The sequence below is a fragment of the Struthio camelus genome, chromosome 21 (assembly GCF_040807025.1).
Source record: "Struthio camelus isolate bStrCam1 chromosome 21, bStrCam1.hap1, whole genome shotgun sequence".
Lineage (NCBI taxonomy): Eukaryota > Metazoa > Chordata > Aves > Struthioniformes > Struthionidae > Struthio > Struthio camelus.
In genome coordinates, this window is record NC_090962.1 from 11,462,725 (window position 1) to 11,482,067 (window position 19,343).

Genomic DNA, 19,343 nt, shown 5'->3' on the forward strand with positions numbered 1-19,343 from the left:
CTGGGAGCAGGGGGTGGTCTTCTTGTCTGGCAGCATGAGGAGCTGGCTGCTCTGCACAGGAGCCAGGATGCAGAGTGGTACGGCTGGGTGCAGATCAGGGCCCTGAGAGGGTGGTCAGGTCAGACAGAGTGCAGGGCTCAGCCAGCAAGCGTGTAGTGACGAGGCAGGGCCAAGGGCACACCAGGAAGCCCAGCGAGCAGGTGCTGCTCCAGGTCAGGCTCGCAGAGGCAGAAGACCAGGTGCAGACCGAGGTGTTGCACAACTGCAGCAGAGCGCAGGCCGGGGCCAGCAGTAATGCACTCACTGCAGTACTCACTCGTGTGCAGAGTACATGCACTCACTGTTGGCATGGAATTGACCACTGTTACATGCACTTGTGGGGTTGGGCATGGCTTTCCTGGGGTTTTTCGGGAGCCTTCCTGTAGAGCAGGGTGGGGTAACCATGACCAGAAACTTGTGTGCAGCCTTGTGGCCAGGGTACTGCCGGTGGTGCAAAAGTCAGGTTTCTTGACTCCAGGCCTGTTCCCTGGGGCCCACAAGGGATTGGCTTCCTGGAAGAGCTCTGCAGTTTCCATGTGTGGTGAGCGTGTAGGGGACGGCGGGGCTGGGCCAGCCCTGGAGGAGCTGTCCTGCAGGGGAGCCTCTGCTGGGAAAGGCTCCTGCCTGAGAGCTGCTGCTGCTGGGCCCAGCTCTGCTGGTGGGGGGAGAGCGACCTGTGTGACTGTCTGGAAGGGGATTGGACACGACAGCAGCTGTACAGTGAAGGCAGATCTCAGGGGAAGGGGCCGGGAAGGGAGCTGCCGTCAGCCCCTGTGGCTCTCGTGTCCTCTTCCTGCTGCAGAATGGCAGGAAGCAGCTCTGCCCCGGTGTGCGGCAAGGAGGTGTTTAACCGAATGCTTTCTGATCAGAGGAGAAGGAAAGAGAAAGAGAAAGAGAAAGAGAAAGAGAAAGAGAAAGAGAAAGAGAAAGAGAAAGAGCTTTCAGTGAGGAGAGAAGGTATTGATGATGAATTGTGAAGGCAGTGGGCTGAGGGTGTGCAGAGGAGAGAAGTGGAGTTTGCACCTGTGGGCTGCAGCTTAGGAAAGAGCGGGCGTGTTGGGTGGGAGCTGGGTTGAGATGTCTGCGGAGATGAGCATGGCTGAGGAAGCCAGCGGGCTCACAGTGATGATGGTCACTTTAGGGTGGAGCAGGCCCGGCTTGCTATCTGTTAGAGAGCAGTGGTGTGAGGTGTGCAGGGGCAAAGCAGCCCCTGGGAGGAGGGTGGCCTTGTGGAAGGTGGCAGCAATGCCAGCTTGTGTCTCTGCCTGCCTAAAAGAGCAGTGTTGCTCGCGAGCAGGGTGAGCAAAGGCCCCAACAGGCTCTGTGCTCATGCTTCCTTCTTACAGGTGTAGCCCAGCAAATAGCTTGCCGGTGCTGGAAAGGGGAGCTGTTGCTCCTCGTCCCAGTTGTGCCGTGCCTGAGCGTGCTGTCCCTGTGCTCTGGGGCCCCGGGGCTCGTCACGCTGCCCAGTCTACTGGGCGACATCACTGCAATGGCAGGAAACAAAGCTTGTCAAAAGGCACGGTGTGAGTGAGCTGTCCTGGCTTTGCTTGCTGTTAGGGGAGAGCCAAAGGTCTGGAGCGAGGAGAGAAGGCAAGAGCAGAAGGGAGGAAGGAGCCCAGGAAGAAGAGAGCGTGCGGATGGGTGGCCCCAGCCCACTCAGGAGTCGATGGTGATGGTGTCAATTGTAGCTTGGAACACCACGGGGAAATACGGGGTGCAGGTCACTGTTGTGTGGGGCAGAAGGAATAACTGGCTGAGCTCGCTCACCATGCCTGGGAAGGCAGTGAAAGACAGTGCCCCCACGTGATGCCTGCGTGCATGTGGCCTCGTGCTGTGCTCGAACGTGCCACTAGTGTTGTCTGAATGACCAGCGCTGGTGATGCTGGTGCGTTCTTTGATGTCCTTTTTCTCCAGGATCTTGTCTGTGACTAGAGCGGCAGAGTGTTTTCTGGCTAAGAGCGAATGGATGCGTAAGGTGCCCAGCAAGACCGAAGGGATGCACAGTGTGTGTTTGTGCAGCTGCAAGGCCGCTGTGGAACTGGTGCTTGTGGCCCTGGCTCACCACCACCTGGCAACGGGCAATGCTGCCAGAGCCTTTTCCTATCTGCTGGAGCGTGCGGCTGCCTACTTGCACGTCTCCAGCAAGTACCTGGTGAGTTGCCCTGCTGACCGGAGGCCCCTGCCCGTGGAGTCCTCTGAATTGCCTTGTCCTGGGCAGGCCCATTGGCCCACTGCAATAGGGCATGCCTGGGGGTGTGCCTTTGTGGGGACTCGGGGATGAATGGCTGGGGTGAGAAGCAGAGTTTGCCTCCTGTTTGCCTCTCCTGTGGCAAGAGGCACAAGGCAGTGAAGCAGGCCCTTTGCACCAGGCGCACCTGCAGGGAGGTGGTGCGAAGGAGCCCTTGTGCCCGTGGTGGGAGAGGCAGTGTGACTGTGTTAGGCTGGAGATCGCCGGGGCAGGTGCAGGGCCTCCTCAGAGAGATGCAGGAGGCAACAGGGAACGATGGGGCTGGGGGCAGGCTTGGCAGCGACACTCAGCTGCTCTTTGTGTGCTTGTTCAAAGGCCTTCCTGAACCTGAACAAAGCAGAGGTGCTGAGGAACTCAGGGGCTAAGAAAGGCAATGTGCTTGGGTACTTTGAAGAAGCTACCTTCCTGAGCCTCAAAGGGGCGTTAAGGTGAGCGGGAGGCTTTGCGGGCTGTCCTGGTGGGTGGGATTGGATGCCTTCCGGGGGGGTTGCGAGAAGAACAGAGACTCCTCCCTTCCTCAGGAGGCAGGGTAAGAAGCAGAACGGGATGCGGAGGGAAGGAAGAGGCAATTCATACCTGGTTGCGGGCATCTAGGCCCCAGCCTGCTGAGACTTAAGCCCAGCCTTCAGCTGATGCATAGGTCTTAGCAAGACCGAGGCACGAAGCAGCGAGGTTTGGGTAGAACGGGAACGACAGAGCCTGAGAGTGGCACGTGCACAATTTTTCGAGGGAAGCATGCCTGTGGGTAAAAAAGCAGGCTTGTATCGTGAGGGCTGCAGCTGCTCTTGGTGGTGCTGCTGAGAGCCTTTGTTTTGCTGGAGGGCAGTGCAGGTGCTTGAGCTTGGGAGCAGTGCTTTGAGTGACCCGTTTGTGATGAGATGCCGGCAAGAAGGCTAGGCGAGCAGAGAGAGGTTAGCAGGGAGGAGAGGCTGGAGAGGGGAAGGGAGAGTGTGGGCAAGAGCAGCAGGAGGTGGGCCTGGAGGAGTAGGTGGAGGAGAGATGTGAGGAAGAGGAAGCTCAGAGGTCATAAGCAAGTGCAAGCTGGGTTGCTGGCAGTGCCCAGTTTTGCTTGACCTCCATGGGCCATAGTGCCAGGAGATCCTCTTTAGCACTCCTGTTTCCTGGGTGGTACTTCTTGGTTCTCCCGCCTGTCCTTACTGCAGCAGCTCTTCATCCTGGAGAGCACTTCCAGCGGCTGGAGGCTCTCCGGCCTGGCAGCGCTCATGAAGGTAAACACGGCCGAGGAGTCCGAGGACGCGAGTCACGTGAGAGCCTTCTCTCTGCAGCAGCAGACCCGCTTGTGACATAGCTTGTGGATTGGTTTCAGACTTGTGAGCATGGAGCTGGTTCTGGTTTTAAGCCAGCCCCAATTTCTGTATGCGGTAGTTTGCTTGTGGCTCTTGACGCTGCTTGTGTGTGACACACTGGCGCCCCTGTGCTGACATGGCTGCAGTCAGCAGGGGCAGTAGCAAGAAGAGTTTGTCGTACGGGCGAGATCCCTGAGAGTACAAGAGAAGAGAGAAGCTGGCGGTTGGGTTTCTGGCCTGTCCCCTTGAGGCCAGAGAATCACACTGGAGAGGTTCAGTCTTGGGCACTGTCCTGTCTGGACCCTTTTAGATCCTCTTGTCCTAGCTGGAATATGCGCTGTGCTGCCAAAACCTGGGCTGCTGCCAGGAAGAGTGGCTGCACTACGGGCGGGCGACCATGCAGCTCAGTGCTGACGTCCAGCTCTTTGGAGGAGGGGTATTGAAGACTGCCATCGTTGCCCAGGCCCTGTGCCACTGGCACCTCCACCTGGGAAATCTGCCCCTGCCTCTTGACGTAGGTGGGCAGTGCCCCCAGTGCCTGCGAGAGGGCATCTCTGCAGAGAGAGCCTGCGCGAATCTGCTTGTTTTCTGTCCAGGCTATCGTGGCCAGAGGCTCTGCATGGGGCTGGAGAAGCCGGCCTTGGACTCTGTGGCTCTCCGGAGGCTCTTCCCGGCACTCTTTCTCCAGATGAGGTAGTCATGGTGCTGGAGAGACTGCTGGTTGCGCAGTGTCAGGGGGGCCCCCTGAGATCCTTCTTGTGTCATTGGCCAGCCCCGGAGAAGAGGGTTTTTCTCTTTCTTGCTGGATGCTGGCTGGCTGTAGCTAGGCTGTTAAACTTAATGCTAAGGACGGTTGCTGGCTGTTTGGGAGTGTGAGTCTCTGCTTGGAAAGTGGTTGAAGAGTTGCTGGCTTGGTTTTGGCCCTTGCCACCTAATGCTTCCCCCAGACAATGCCCTACTGTCTGGGGGTCGTTGTGTTTTGGGTGGTAGCCAGGCTTAGTTGCATGGGCGTGGACCTTTGCATGGCCCTTGGCCTGGGTGCCTGCACCTGGGTGAGCACACTCACCTAGGTGAAGCTGTCAAGAGGAGCAGTTTCTGCCGCAAACCTGCTCTCTGGGACCAGTGTGGAGGGCACTGGGGATGCGTGCATGCTGTTGTGTCTGTTTTCACTGAAAAAGACATTGCTGGAAAGGAGACCAGCTCTGCGCCTGGGCCAGTGGGCAAGCCCTGGCTGCATGGGACGGACGCCTGTGTTTTGCTGCGGGACTTGCCGTTTGGGCTGGGGTCATTGAAGCCTTTTGCCCGAGTCTTGTTGCCAAAAGATTATTGGTTGAAAAAAGGTCCGATGGAGAAACTTGGGTGGAGTTGGGACAAAGAGCAAAGAAGGGCAAGAGCAGGAGAGAGGGAGGCTGAGCAGGGGAGCGGGAAGTGTCTGGAGGTGCTGGCTGGGCTCCCTCCGTGTGGAGATGCTCCAGGGAGGCTCACTGTGTTCCTCCGTAGGTACCTTGAATGTGAGGCAGTGCTGTGCAGGCTAGAGAAGCAGGTGGCTGGAGAGCACGGGATCGTTGGGCAGGCGTGCTTCTTCTCCTCTTGCTTGCCGCTGGGAAGTCCTCAGTGACTGGGAGTCCCAGAGAGCCAGGAGGCTTGCAAAGATTCCCGCCTGTTTCCTGGTCAGGCAAGACAGCCACTTGTCGACCAGAAGTGGAGGCTTTGTCTGTGTTTGAAGCAGGCAGAGCCTCCCCAGTGCAGGCAGAAGCAAGCCAGCAATAGCAGACTCCTAGAGCGTCTTCTACCCTTTGGAAACAGGGCAACAATTGTGTGTTTGGAGACGGCCCGTTCTGAAAGCTCTTCTCAGAGTCACTCTGCTCTGGCTCCCGCAGAAGCAGGCCTAGCAGTGCTGGGATGTGCAGGAGATGCAGAGGCACCTGAGAGCCTGTGCTACGGAGTCACTGCTGTTGCTGATCACTGGCAGCGTGGCTCTGTCCAGGGCTAGAAAGCTGCTGGTTTTGCAATGGAAAATGCTGTCCGGGGAGTTGAGAGTCCTCTTTTTTCCCTTCCTGATGTAGTCTGCCCTTGCCTTCAAGGGCATTTCTGTGGAGCCTGAGTAGCCCCGAGGCGCTAGGGTAGAAGGCCAGCCCTTGCCTCCTTGCTGTGAGGTTTGCTGGCTCTCTGAGTGGTTTATCTGCCAAGACCTTCCCCAGCTGTGCTTGAGCTTTCTGCTGCTACGAACGCTTGAGGCAAGTCAAGGCCGGGGAGGGAGGCAGTGCTCCTCTGAGAGACGTTTGTATTCCAGGGTGGCAGTATAAGTCCTTTGAAGAGTGCCGGAGCTTTGCTGAGCAGAAGGAAGCCAATTGCGTTGTCAAGTCGCAGAGCAGCATGCTGCTTGGACTGTATTTGTCCCTGGCTCTTTGGTAAGTTAGAGCCTTGCTGTGAGTGGGGAGGAGCCGAGGCCGTGACTGTGGCAGGGAAGTTGTGAGCTGTGGGCTTGTCACATGCTCCTGTCCGATGTCCACCAAGGCAGCCGCCTGTGGGGCGCTGTGGTGAAAGGGGCAGGGGAGGCGGGAGGGTGCGCACTGTGAGCAAGGTGGCAAGGAGCTCCTGGATGTGCTGTGGTGGAGCCCGGCCAGGGAAGGATGACTCTGGTGGCCCTTGGCCACAGGTTTCCTTTTCCCCTTGAACTTTAGGCGAGGAGTGGCGAGGGTCTGTCTCGATGCAGGCCGAATGCTGAGTAAGTGCAAGGGCTCGGGGAGGGAACGACAGCATGAGGGCGATGCTCTGAGTGAGGCTAAGCAAGAGGAGCTATGACCCACTGCAATTGACACCCCACCCGCCGCAACACGTCCCTGATAACTTCCTTTTCCTGGAGGATACATTTCCTCTGAAAGCCAGGTTGGGGCTGGAGGCTATAGCCTCGGAGACCTTTTGATTACTTCCTCCTCTCTACAAAATGTGTGTGTGTGTGTGTGTGTGTGTGTGGCTTTTTTTTTTTTTTTCCCGTGGACGATGAAGGTCTGCAAGGCCTGGGCAGTGGGACAACTTCCAGAAGCCCTTTGGAAAGGCCAAGGGGCTGCTGAAGGGAACTGCTGCCTCCCTTTTGGCCCCCCAAGCATGCAGCCGGCTCCTGGAGTGCCATAGCCTGGTGCTGAAAAAGGAGATTGAGCACGCATCAGCGAGGGCCCGTGAGAGCTGCGCCAGGGCTCTCAGGGTGAGGGAGGAGGAGGAAGGGGAGGCGCATGCTGCGAGGGCACTCTAGAGAAAGCTGTGTTGCTAACAAACAGCAGTGGGTTGACCTGTGGAGGCAGAAGGAGGCCCGACGGGATGGAGTCAGGGTGGCGCCAGAGTGTAGTGGGTTAGAGGGGAACGTGGCAAAAGAGTGCTGTCCCAGGGGGTGTCAGCAAGAGGTGGAAGAGAAGGCAGTCGGGGAAGGCGGTCTTTGTGGGCATGTGAAAATTGCCCACTCATTGGAGTGATCTGCAAGAGAGGAGAAGAGACTAGCACAGCCATGCCTAGGGAGCCTTGCTGAAATGCCTGCTCCATATGAGGTCTCAGGGCTCAGGAGAGAATTGTGTGGTATCTCAGCCTTGCTAGCTGTGCACTCCTTGTCTCTTTGTGGCTGGTTTTTCTCTTGGAGGGGGGGGAATTGGTGCCCTTCTGAGGGCCAAGCCATCGCCAGGCTCCATGACTTCTCCTGACGCGCATCTCCCTTGTTTTCTCGGCAGCTTGCAGAAGAAGTTTTCTCTCGGTGCTCTAGAAGCCCCGTCTTCTACCCCAGAGTCTACCACCTGAAAGCCTACGTTCTCCCAGCGCTGGGTAATGAAGAGGAGAGCCTGCTGTGCCTCAAGCAGGGCCTCCAAGTCTGTGAAGACTCTGGCAACCTCCTGGAGAAGACTTGGCTGGAGATGAGCAGTGAAAGTGGGTCGTGTGTGCCTTGGAGTTGCTTCCTGGGCCAAGGTTCAGCATGCCGTAGCAGAAGGTGGGCCAGATGGGACGTACTGCAGTGGGTACATGTGGGGAAAGGCCCCAGAGAGCTTCAAAGGCATGAGCCCTGCGTGAGCTGGCAGGTGCTCTTAGCTCTGCTGAACAGGAGGGCAGTGGCAGCTGCACTATATCTCTCTGAGGCAGGGCGGGACTGACCCCTGTGGAAGCAGTAGGCCCTGCAGCCTTTCCTTCCCAGCATCTCTGCTTGGCTGAGGCATGGTGAAGTTTAGTCTTTCCCTCTCCCTTGAGCCTGCTCACATTGAATTCCCACGTGTAAGTGCTTCTCCTCTGGCTGGTATGCTTCCAAAGAGATGAGTGAGGAGTGAGGCACTTCACTCCTAAGAGAGAAGCAGCAACATGCTTTAAAGAGGTAAGGCAGTGATTTAACAAAGTTCAGTCATCAGCAAGACAGTGATTTAACAAGGGTCGATGGCTAGGTTCCCTCGGTTATTTACTGCGTGGAGGACTGGCTCAGATAAAAGTGTCAAGGAGACCCTCCCGTTGAGTCACGAGGTTCAGAATGAAGCCCCTGGCTGTCCAGACTGCTTCTCAGAGGAGTCTAGGTGCGGCTGGATCCAGCCTTAGTCCCCGACTTGGTCAACGGTTTGTGCCTAAGGATTATGTGCACAGTCAATCAGAGAGGCAACTTAGCAAAGCTGGCAAAGTTTCAGCCCGTTATTAGTCACTGACCGAGGATCTGTTGTATATTTGGAGTGCACCAAGGTATAAAAATTGGTACAGGTACAGGTAGAAGTAAAATTATGGGATCAAACCACTCCACGAGTGCCCCTCCCTGTAGTCCTTTGGAGTGTATTCTGAAGAACTGGGAAAAGTTTGGAGGCGACCCGATGACAAAAGAAAGGAGGAAAAGATACTGTAATCAATGGTGGCCAACTTATAAATTGGGTGATGGTGAGGTCTGGCCAGAGAATGGATCGGTAAACTACAATACTATATTACAATTGATGCTATTTTGCCGTCGGACGGGAAAGTGGGATGAAGTGCCTTCTGCTGATGCTTTTATGACTCTGTACAGAGAGGCTGATGTTAGTCAGGAATGTGAGCTAACAGCTTGAGTCGGTGATGTATGCGGCTACTGGGAAAAAGGAAAGTGGTCGATGTGGGGGTGATAGAAAAATTGTGGGAGAAGAAGAACAGGAGGATGTACAGTTACTGGTCCCAACAGCCCCGCCTCCATACAGAGATACTGAGCAGTGCCCAGGTGATTCTAGCTCCCCATTGAGCAATGAAAATTTTAGTCCTGTTCCCAGTCGGACTAGAGGGCATGCCCAACCAGTTTTCCAAGCTCCCTTGAGACAAGCAGCGGGACCAGAGGGACCGCCAGTCTTTGTGCATGTTCCGTTTACTACCTCTGACCTGTTGAATGGAAGCAATCGGTTGGCTCATACAGAGAAAGCCCTGACAAGATGCCCCAGTCGTTAGAAGCTATAATGCTAACACATAATCCCAACTGGGGAGATGTACAAGCTTTGTTAAATACATTTTTCACGCTAGAGGAAAAGAGAATGGTTGCTGAAAAAGCCAGAGAAGAAGGGGAGAGAAGGAACGGTAGGCAGGGCGACTCTGAGACTTTTCTGCCTACAACAAGGGACCCGGAGTGGGATCCTAATGTGGGAGGAGAAAGAGCTCAGTGGAAGCAATATCAGCAATTGATACTATATGGGGTTCGATATGGAGTGCCTAGGCCAAAGAATGGGTCTAAACTGTGTGAAGTGAGGCAGGGCTCAGCGGAAAATCCATCAGCCTTTTATGGAAGGTTATGTGAAGTAGCTAGAAAATGGACTGGTTTGAATGCAGATGATGAGGCAAAGCGGAGAATGTTCAATATGTTGTTTATTGGACAGTCAGCCCAGGCTATAAGGAGAAAGTAGCAAAAAGTTGATGGAGCAGCAGGAATGTCAGTTTCTCAACTGATAGAAATAGCATATAGAGTGTATAACAATAGGGATGAGAGGGAAAGAAATGAGAAGCAGAATAGAATAAAGTTGCAAGCATCTCTGTTAGCAGCAGCAATACGTGGGAATAATATTAGAGGGAGAGCCAGCAGGAGAGGCAGAGGTGGAGGGGGACGAGGTGGAACGACAAGGGGAAGAGATTCACCAAGTCGAATCCCATTGGGGCCAAATCACTGTGCGATCTGTAGACAGGGAGGACACTGGAAGAATGAACGCCCAAATCGAAGGAGGGTAAGAAGGCAGGATCAGGTGGGAGAGCCTAACCTCATTATGTTAGAAGATTCAGACGGAAGGGGACCGGGGAAAATAGTGACGTTTCCCCAGCTGATCCCCTGGTTGCAGCTAAGCTGGGGAATGAAACTATAGATTTTCTAATTGACAGTGGGGCCACTCATGCCGTAGTGAATAGTTGTAAAGGAGCCCTAAGTAAAGTAACTATACCTCTTGTTGGGGCAACTGGAAAAAGAACATTAAGGCCATTCTTACAGCCAATGGAATGTACAATTGGGGACACCAAATTAATTCATGAGTTTCTATATGTGCCAGAATGCCCCCTACCTCTGTTGGGACGAGACTGACTAGGCAAATTAAATGCACAGGTAACTTTCTCTGAGAATGCTGTGCAGCTCTCCACATCCCACCTGAAGCTGCCTGGAAGGCCCAGATCTACTTGCTGGCAGACAGGACTGAGGAAGAACCTGAGGAAAATATCCCCAACATCGTACTAGATGCGGTAATTCCACTGGTGTGCGCTTCTAAGAAACCAGGAAGAGCAAAAAACGTTAAGTCCGATTAAAATAGAACTGAAAGATGGGGCAAAACCGGTAAGGGTACCTCAGTACCCCATTAGGCTGGAAGCTCGCAAAGGCCTTGAACCCCTGATAAAGATCTTCATACAATGTGGATTACTTAGAGAATGTCAATCTGAAAATAATAGACCGGTTTTGCCAGTAGAAAAGCCCCACTCCCAGGAATGCCAATTAGTGCAAGATTTGAGGGCTAACAATCAAATGACTAAAGATAGACATCCCACGGCATCTAACCCTTACACCCTAATAGCATCTGCACCTGAGAGTAATGCCTATTTCACAGTATTAGACGTAAAAGATGCCGCCTTCTGCATTCCAGTAGATGAGCAAAGTCAAACTCTTTTTGCCTCGGAATGGGAGAATCCGGCCACTGGAAGGAAAGGACAGTTGTGCTGGACTGTTCTTCCTCAGGCATTTAAAAACAGTCCTCCTTTGTTTGGTGAGGCATTGGCCAAAGAATTACAACAGTGGCAAAATGGTAAAGATGGTGTTAGCCTTTTGCAGTATGTGGATGACATCTTAATTGGAGCGGATACTGAACAAGCTTGTATGGAAGCAACAACAGGCCTGTTAAACTTTCCAGGACTGGCTGGATAGCGGGTCTCGAAAAGGAAGGTCCAAATTGCAAGAGAGAAAGTCCGGTATCTTGGGTTTGATATATCAAAAGGACAACGGGCACTGGGGGGGGGAGGGTGGTGGTGAAAGAAAGGAAGCTATATGCCGAATAGCAGTACCAAGAAACAAAAAGCAGCTAAGAGGGATTCTGGGAATGGCTGGATTCTGCCGGATATGGATTCCCAATTTTGGGCTCACAGCTAAACCCGTATATGCAGCCACCAAGGGCCCGGGAGAGCTGCTGGAATGGACTCCAGAATGTCGAAAAAGCTTTGATGAAATTAAAAGAAAATTGATGGAGGCCGCAGCCTTAGGCCTCCCTGATTTAGCAAAACCTTTCCAGCTGTATGTACATGAGAAACCACAAGTGGCTTCTGGGGTAGTGACTCAGCTGTTTGGAAGCTGGAAAAGGCCAGTAGCTTATTTTTCAAAACAATTGGATGAAGTAAGCAAAGGATGGCCGGCCTGTCTCTGAGCTGTAGCTGCAACTGCTCTATGAATTCAAGAGGCTCGGAAGCTCGCCTTGGGACAACCAATAGCAGTATTAGTCCCACACGCAGTGGTGGCTATTTGAAATCAAAAGGGACACCCCTGGATTTCTCCAAATCAACTAGCCAGGTACCAAGCCACACTGACAGATCAAGAAGCTGTTACCCTAAGTGTGGTATCAACTCTTAACCCTGCCACTTTGTGACCAATGGCAGAACAAGAACCTCTACAGCATGATTGTTTAGTAACTATTGAACAGGTATACGCCAGCAGGCCGGATCTGAAAGACGAGCCATTGAAAAATGCAGATTTGGACTTTATTTACAGATGGTAGCAGTTTTAGGCAAAATGGGGAAAGGAAAGCCGGATATGCAGTGGTGACCCTCTGGGAAGAAATAGAAGCTAAAGCCTTGCCCCGAAACACATCGGCACAAAAAGCAGAAAGCATTGCTCTTACTCGAGCCCTTGAACTTGGAAAGGGCCAAAGGGTTCCTTTTTATACTGACTCTAAATATGCCTTTGGAGTCGTACATGCTCACGGAGCTATCTGGAAGGAACGTGGGCTGTTGAACTCCCAGGGGAACGGTATAAAATATGGACAAGAGATTGTAAAAGTACTACAGACCATACTAGAACCAAAGGAAGCAGCAATAATTCACTGCAGAGCTCATCAAAAAGGACAAGAAGAAATAATTTGAGGCAACAGGTTGGCTGACCAAGCTGCCAAAAGAGCAGCTGTGCGTAAATCAGTGATAGGTGCCCTCATACCTAGCAGGACACTGGACTTAAAACCTCCACAGTATTCAGAAAGACTGAAGTGTACCAAAAGTGAAGAAGGACGGTGGGTAACTCCAAACCAACAAGTGTTAATCACATCTAGGATGATGGAGGGTCTTCTTAAAAGGTTCCATGAGGACACACATATGGGATCAGATGCTATGGGGAGCAGTATCAAGAGATACGCCATAGGGCCGAAAATGCAAACAAGTGCAGATATAACGGTAACAAAACGCCAAACTTGCTGTGCAAACAACCCTAAAGTTCAGAAGAAACCACCGATGGGTGAAGTAAGAGAGGGGCTAACCCCTGGCGAATACTGGCAAATAGATTTCTCTGAATTGCCAAAATGTGGACAGCATAAACATTTACTTGTGTTAGTAGATAGGCTTTCTGGATGGCCTGAGGCTTTCCCCTGTCGCAACAATAGGGCTAGGGAAGTAATTAAGATCCTGTTAAAGGAAATAACCCTCAGATCTGGCGTTCCTGAGGGTATCTCCTCAGACAAAGGGCCTCACTTTGTTTCAGAACTAGTTCAGGGAGTGCCTAAGTTCCTCCCAATACAGTGGGACTTGCATACCCCTTGGAGACCACAGTCTAGTGGAAAGGTGGAAAGAAGGAATCAAACCCTTAAAAGAGAAATTTCTAAATTGTGTCAAGAAACTCAGCGTAAATGGGTAGACATTCTACCGCTTGCTTTAATGAGGATTAGAATTACTCCACGGGCAAGGGAAGGGGTAAGTCCATTTGAAATATTGTACGGAAAACCATATCCTATTCATGAAATGGGAAATCGGAGCGATCAAATGCATATCAAGGGTGAGAAAATCCTGAAAGATTATTTGTTATCTTTTTCGCGGGTATCATCCTCTTTACACAGGTATCTCAACCAGCGAGCTCCACTTCCTTTAGACTCTCCAGTACATAATTTCAAGCCTGGAGATCTGGTTTATATCCGGACCTGGAAGGATGAACCGTTAAAAGAAAAGTGGAAAGGACCTTATCTTGTGCTCCTAACTACATACACTGCAGTGAAGGTGGAAGGGATAGGCTCCCGGATCCACTACACGAGAGTGAAAAAAGCTCCTCCAGAAGGGCAGTGGACGTCTACGCAGACGGGAGCACTAAAATTAAAGCTCTCTAAGAATTATACTGGTTAATGAATTGCACTTAGAACTCCAAAATGTGCATACACTGAGTTAAAGTGCTCGTGAGAGCGGTTATTGTCTAGTTGTAGGTTGGCAATATTGCTGCCTGTAGTCAGCAAGCATAAGATTTACTTATAGAATACAGATCTTTTCAAACTAAGCTACGATGTCTAGAGGACTATGGAGAAGAACACTCTTAATTTTACTATGTTTACCTGTTAGTAATGCAAATCTGATCTTACAATTTATACAGTCTTTTGGAAAAATCCATGATGTAACTCCGATCACTATTTGTTTGCCAACTCCAAAGTCTGCTGAGTCACCAATACCTTGGGGAACACTCGCAAGTAACTTAACATCAATGTGGGAACATATGTGGAAGAATGTACCCAATAGTACCATAACCTGGCGTAACAAAGAAGGGACATCGATTTTAAAATGGACAGGAATTGGGATGGGGGACCTAAATTCTCGCTTGCAGGCCCCCTCCAAAATGACTTTGCAAAGTCATTTGGTCCGAGATTTGCTTGTATTACATGAACATGGAGTATGCGGCTATTCCGACTTAAGAAATGACAGTTGCTGTGTCCATATCCCTAACATCACTGAAAATCTAGGTAAACAATTGGATCAAGTAGAACGAGTGGCAAACACTCGCTGTGATCTGAGGAGCAGTATGGAAAGTGAGCATCCTTCACAGGATGGGAATCCCTTTAACAAGATGGCTGCAGAATTTGCTCCAAACCCTGGTTATACTTGTAATGTTGATTAGAGTAATTTCAATAATCTTTAGATGTATCAAGGGTATAATCATCCGAGCTGCAACGTCACAATCCTCACCTGTAAGGATAACCACAACCCACCCTAAAAGTCTTCCTATAAGAAATAGAGAAGAATTCCAACAAGATATACGCCAAGGGGAAAAAACCAAAAGACACTACACGAGACTGATTGGAAATAATGAATTATTACTCTAAGTCTCAAAGGGGGGAACTGTTGGAGGTATGGGAAAAAAGGAGCCTAGGGTATTAGTCAGTCTTTCACCTGTCCAGTTAACAATGAACAAGGCCTTGAAGGAAGGAGCAAGACAACACTATAAGGCAAGCAGATCAGGAAGCTCCCAAATAAACCTGAAGAGAACAAAAACAGTTGATAAAACAGGAGAGACCTACTTGAACTGCGGGTGAACTATCCTAATTGGCATAATAAAAAACCCACCCACAAGCAGGGAAGCCCCCTGCTGATCAAAGCCCCTTCCCCATAGAGCATGCGCAGGAGAAAAAGAGGATGCTGTGACTTCAAATGAAGATGAGACCTAACAGAAGCAATAAGAGTAAGGATGACTTCATGTAGTTGTAAACTATGCTGCTAACTGTTGCTTAAACTGTTGTAAAGTGTAAGCTGTGTAGCAATCAGGTGTGCTAGCTTTGTGGAATTACCACCTAGCACCCACCTCTGCGCGGAAATGAATTAAACAAATATCGCGACTCTGTGTGTTTTCGGCTCATTGCACACCGGGTGAAAGAACCCTTCTTTGGGACAACAGTAGTCGTGTTGAGTGTGAGACATCAGAGCAGCTCTCTGCGCTCCTGCCTTAGGTATCAGCACTTAAAACCACCAGTGAATTCCCGCTAGCAGTCAGTAGGCATAGCAGCGCGGGAGTTCCCCCTGCCCCATGGTGCTGGACGCATTTTGTTGCCCTTTGCCTTCTCTTTCCCCTCTAATATCGTCACTAATGACCTGGATGATGGGCTTGAAGGCATCCTCAGCAAGTTTGCAGGTGACACAAAACTGAGAGGCGTTGCTGATATACCAGGAGGCTGGGCTGCCATTCGGAGGCCCCTTGGCAGACTGGAGAAATGCACCAAGAAGAACCTCATGACGTTCAACAAAGGGAAGTGCAAAGTGCTCCGGCTGGGCAGGAATAGTCCCCTCGAGCAGTACAGGCAGGGGGCTGACCTGCTGTCTGGACACAGTCCTGGGCAACCTGCTCTAGGAGACCCTAGTTGAGCCGGGGGGGTTGGACCAGGTGATGTACCTCCAACCTCAGCTAGTCTACGCTAGTCTTGTGCTATCCTCCCTAACCTGCCAGCGATGTGAGTCAAGGTGGATTTCCCTCTACCCTTTGCTGGGCGGAGGGGAGGAGTGGGCTTTACTCTGCCTTGCAGGTAGCTCTGATTAGCACCGAGGGAGCACTGCAGGCAGCCTGGGGGTTTTTCCGGCTGCTCCCATTTCCTCGCCAGAGGGCAGTGCCTGCTGGAGCCGACTGCAGGCGGTTTTGTCCTCCCACCGCTTTTCCTGCAGTCATTTCTAATGGAAAGTGGCTCTGCTTGTTGGGATGGTTCTGAGTTCAGCGCAGTGGGCGTGCTGCAGGCCTGCTCTACAGCTGTGCCAGGCTGAAGGCAGAGCTGAAGCGAGAGCTCTGTTCCCAGCTGCTTGGCCTGGGCAGCTCGGGGCACGTGCAGGAGTGATGCCGGAGCGCAAAGAGCTAGAAACGGAGGTGAATAATGGCTGGAAATGGAGTTGAGAGAGGCCAGGCAGCAGGTGTCAGCAGTGTGGAGGATCAGCCTGTGCCAAGGAGGGTGAGAGGCCAAGCCTTGCCCAGGCAACTGACCAGTAAAGCACCCCTCGCCCACGCCCAGCTGCCTCACCCTCTCCGCAAGCATATGGAGGCCGAGCTAAGCTGCGTGCTACTCACAGCTACCTATTGCATGGCTTGCCCAAGAGGCGACTCCTTTGTCCTTTGGGTGTGGACCCTGCTTGCAGAGTCTTTGCAGGAGGGAGAAGTTGCCCAGGAAAGTCACCCAGAGGTAACTGGGCTGCAGAGCCCATCATGCTGCCCTTGGGCCCATGGCAGCAGGGTTGTGGTGTGGGCTCAGAGTACGCACCTCCCCGGGCTGCCCACCGGGAGCCCCAGGGCCTTTGCTGCAGAGCTGCTGGCCAGTCAGTCCCCTCCACTCTTGGGGCAGCTTGTAGAGAAGTCGTCTAGCAGGGCTGGGAAATAGATGGATCTTCTTCCAGCTTAGGAGACATCCCACCCTTCCTCCCGCCCCCCTCCCATATAAGAGCAGTCTGGACACAAGGGCAAAAGCCCTCCCAGCAGCGGCAGGGTGTGGAAGTCCCAGGTGACCCCGTTGCAAGTGAGAGGCAACCTGTGGTGCCCCGAGGGACTGGCCCCGGCAGTGCAGGCGGAGGGCCCTTGACATCGCACAAGTTCAGGTGCTGCACAAGCAGGGCAGGGCACAGGGCTATGCCTCCCTGCCCACACCCTACGCGACCTGCAGGGTGCATGTGCCCACAGTGGGGTCTGTGCACACACTCTGTGGTGTGTACATGCATATGCCACGTGGCATGTGCTGTTGATGTGCCCTGTGTGGCCATATATACATGTGGGCCATATATACATGCCATGCCCTGTCGATGCACGCTGTGGTGGGGAGGCACGCAGTGTGGTGTGCGTGCACGTTATTCCCTTCTGTCCCTAAAAATCACTCTGGCATCTCTCACAGGCTTCAGAGCAGCACCTGCCTTTTTATTCCCTGCAGAGGCTGGTCTCCCCTTCACACAGCAGCAGTTGCTACTGATTTCCCCTCCGGGGCTGCAAGGGCCTCTTCTTGCTGGTGCTAGGGAGGCCAAAGGAGAGGTGTTCAGTGTTAGGTGTAGGGACGTCCCCTTGGGTGTCAGGGTGCCTGGTTCACGGCCAAGCTCAAACGTGCCCCGTCTCAGCGGTGGTGGTGCCAGTGACAGCCCCGGTGTCCCCAGGGCTGCTGGCCGGGGAAGGCAGGGCAACGCAGGCAGGAAAAGCCCCAGACCTGCTCAGACATAAGCACCAGAGAAGCTGCTCCTTGCCGTGAGCCTTGCAGGGGTTTTGCTCTCCCCTGTTCTTTGGCTCCTGCCACCAGGCTTTAGCCACCTCTAGCCAATGGTGGCTCTGCCTTGCTGGCAGGGACTTGTGGCTGCAGCGGCAGGGACAAGGTCGCGCTCAGCCCTGCTGAGACCCTTTGTGCCCAGACCAGCCCAGCCCTGCACCCCCACAGTCCCATCTGCACCCCCAGTCCTCAACTCAGGCCAAGCCCAAAGCAGTCGCTTGGGGCTCTGGAGGGGAACTCGCAGTCAAGGGCTAATTTGGGGCATTCCCTGGCCAGGAGAAATCAGAGGATGTCCTATGCAGCCCCATGGCTCTGGGCCGGGATCTTTGACCCGCTCCTGGATCCCCGGCGTTAAGCTGCGCCTGTCCACGCTGGGGCTCTGCACACTTACTGCTGCAGGGAGAGCTGTGCCGGTTTACGCTTTGGCTCCTTTCCCCATGCCTTCCAGTGGAGCTCGGTGTCTCCTCTGTTGCACAAGGGAGAAAAGTGTGTGTAGTAGCTTGAGGTGCCACTGAAGGAAGTATCCCTCCCTGCACAGCATGCAAGGCACCCAGGCACTCTGTAGCCTTTCTCAGCATACTCAGTCCTCGCCTGCTCTTCCCGAGCACGGGAACCAGAAAGGCTTCATCCTTCAGCCACTGAAGCCCAGGAAGATGGCATTACCTCTCATGTCGGGGGGTGGGCAGCGTGCCCTGAGGCATCGGTTAAAAATGAGCAGAGCTCGTGTCCCACCTCAAAGGGCAGGCACCCTGGGCGGGGGTGTCCTGGAGCTCGAGGCAGGCATCAGGACCATGTGCCCGCAGCACAGCAGATTGCTCTTTGGGTCCCGTAGTTTTCACTGACAAAGTCTCCCATCACAGGAATGAGCAGGTGAGCTGCAAAGACAAGTCACCTGCCCCACGCCTGGGAGGCAGGCCTGCTGCTCTGCCCACTCGGCCCTTTCTTGCCTCTCCAGCTCTTCCCACCATGCTGCCTGGAGGCGTCGTTCCTCCTGCTGCATGCAGAGGAGGCAGACTTTCTGGAGGGCAGAGACAGGCCCAGCAGGCAGCAGGAATTGCAGCCGCTGGCAGTTTTCCTGCCCCTTGCCCTCAGCCTTGCTCACAGCAATAGCCTGGGCCTAATGCCAGCCCTGAAAAGCCCTCCTGCTATGACCAAGGCCCTAGAAAGCACCAGTCTCTTTTCTCTCCCGGGAAAGCCTAACTTTTCCCCTTTCCAGGGGCAGCCCGGAGACAGTGGTGTGAGGAGGGACTCAAGAGTAACTCAAGAGTGTCTTCTGCAGCAAGATCCACAAGAAGCCACGGAATGTGCAGGTCAACACCTAGCAAGGGCTCTTGGGGGAAACTGTATCCACAGGGCGCCACGTTTCCACAGTGCCCTAGGACACAGTGGTGACATGGGGCCAGATCACGTACCTGCCCTGTGGTGCGATACCCTTTGCAAACAGGGCTTTCTGCTTTGTGGCTGCCTTGCTGAGCTGTTTTGCTCTTATCTTTTTTTGAGGCTCTCCCCTGAGTTGCTGGTAGCACCCTAAGGATACAGAGCAGGCAGAGTCTGTAGCAGCACAGCATGAGTGTGCTCTGCCCCCTGTGCTCTCAAGCTGGGCAGAAGGTGGTTCTGCAGCAGATGTGGGTGTGTTTGACAAGTTGCATTAGCATCCCCAGAGCAAGAGATGCCCTGAGCTTTGGCACATCTCACTGCCACAAGGAGCAGAGCACACCACTGCCTCAGCCCCATTCTCCACACGCCTCACCTCTCGGGGGGCTGCATGCCCAGGCCTTGCTGACCAATACTGGTGTCTTCTTGCAATCCAGGTAACTTCACGGGCGAAAGCCTCCTTCGAGCAAGGAGGCGCTTCTCAGCAGGACTCCCTGCAGGTGTGACACGAGACAGCTCTTCAGAAGAGCCTCTTTGTGGCAGCTCAGGCAAGAAGCACTTGCAGGGCTGCTCCGTCCTGGTAGGAAACAGTCTGTGGCAGTAATTCTGATTCCCTTGGAGTCCCGTTTCCCCGCAAGACTCACATCCTTTCTGACAGTGCTGGAAGGAAAGAGCACATTGGCTTTCCCAAGCAGCAAGCAGCGCCACAGG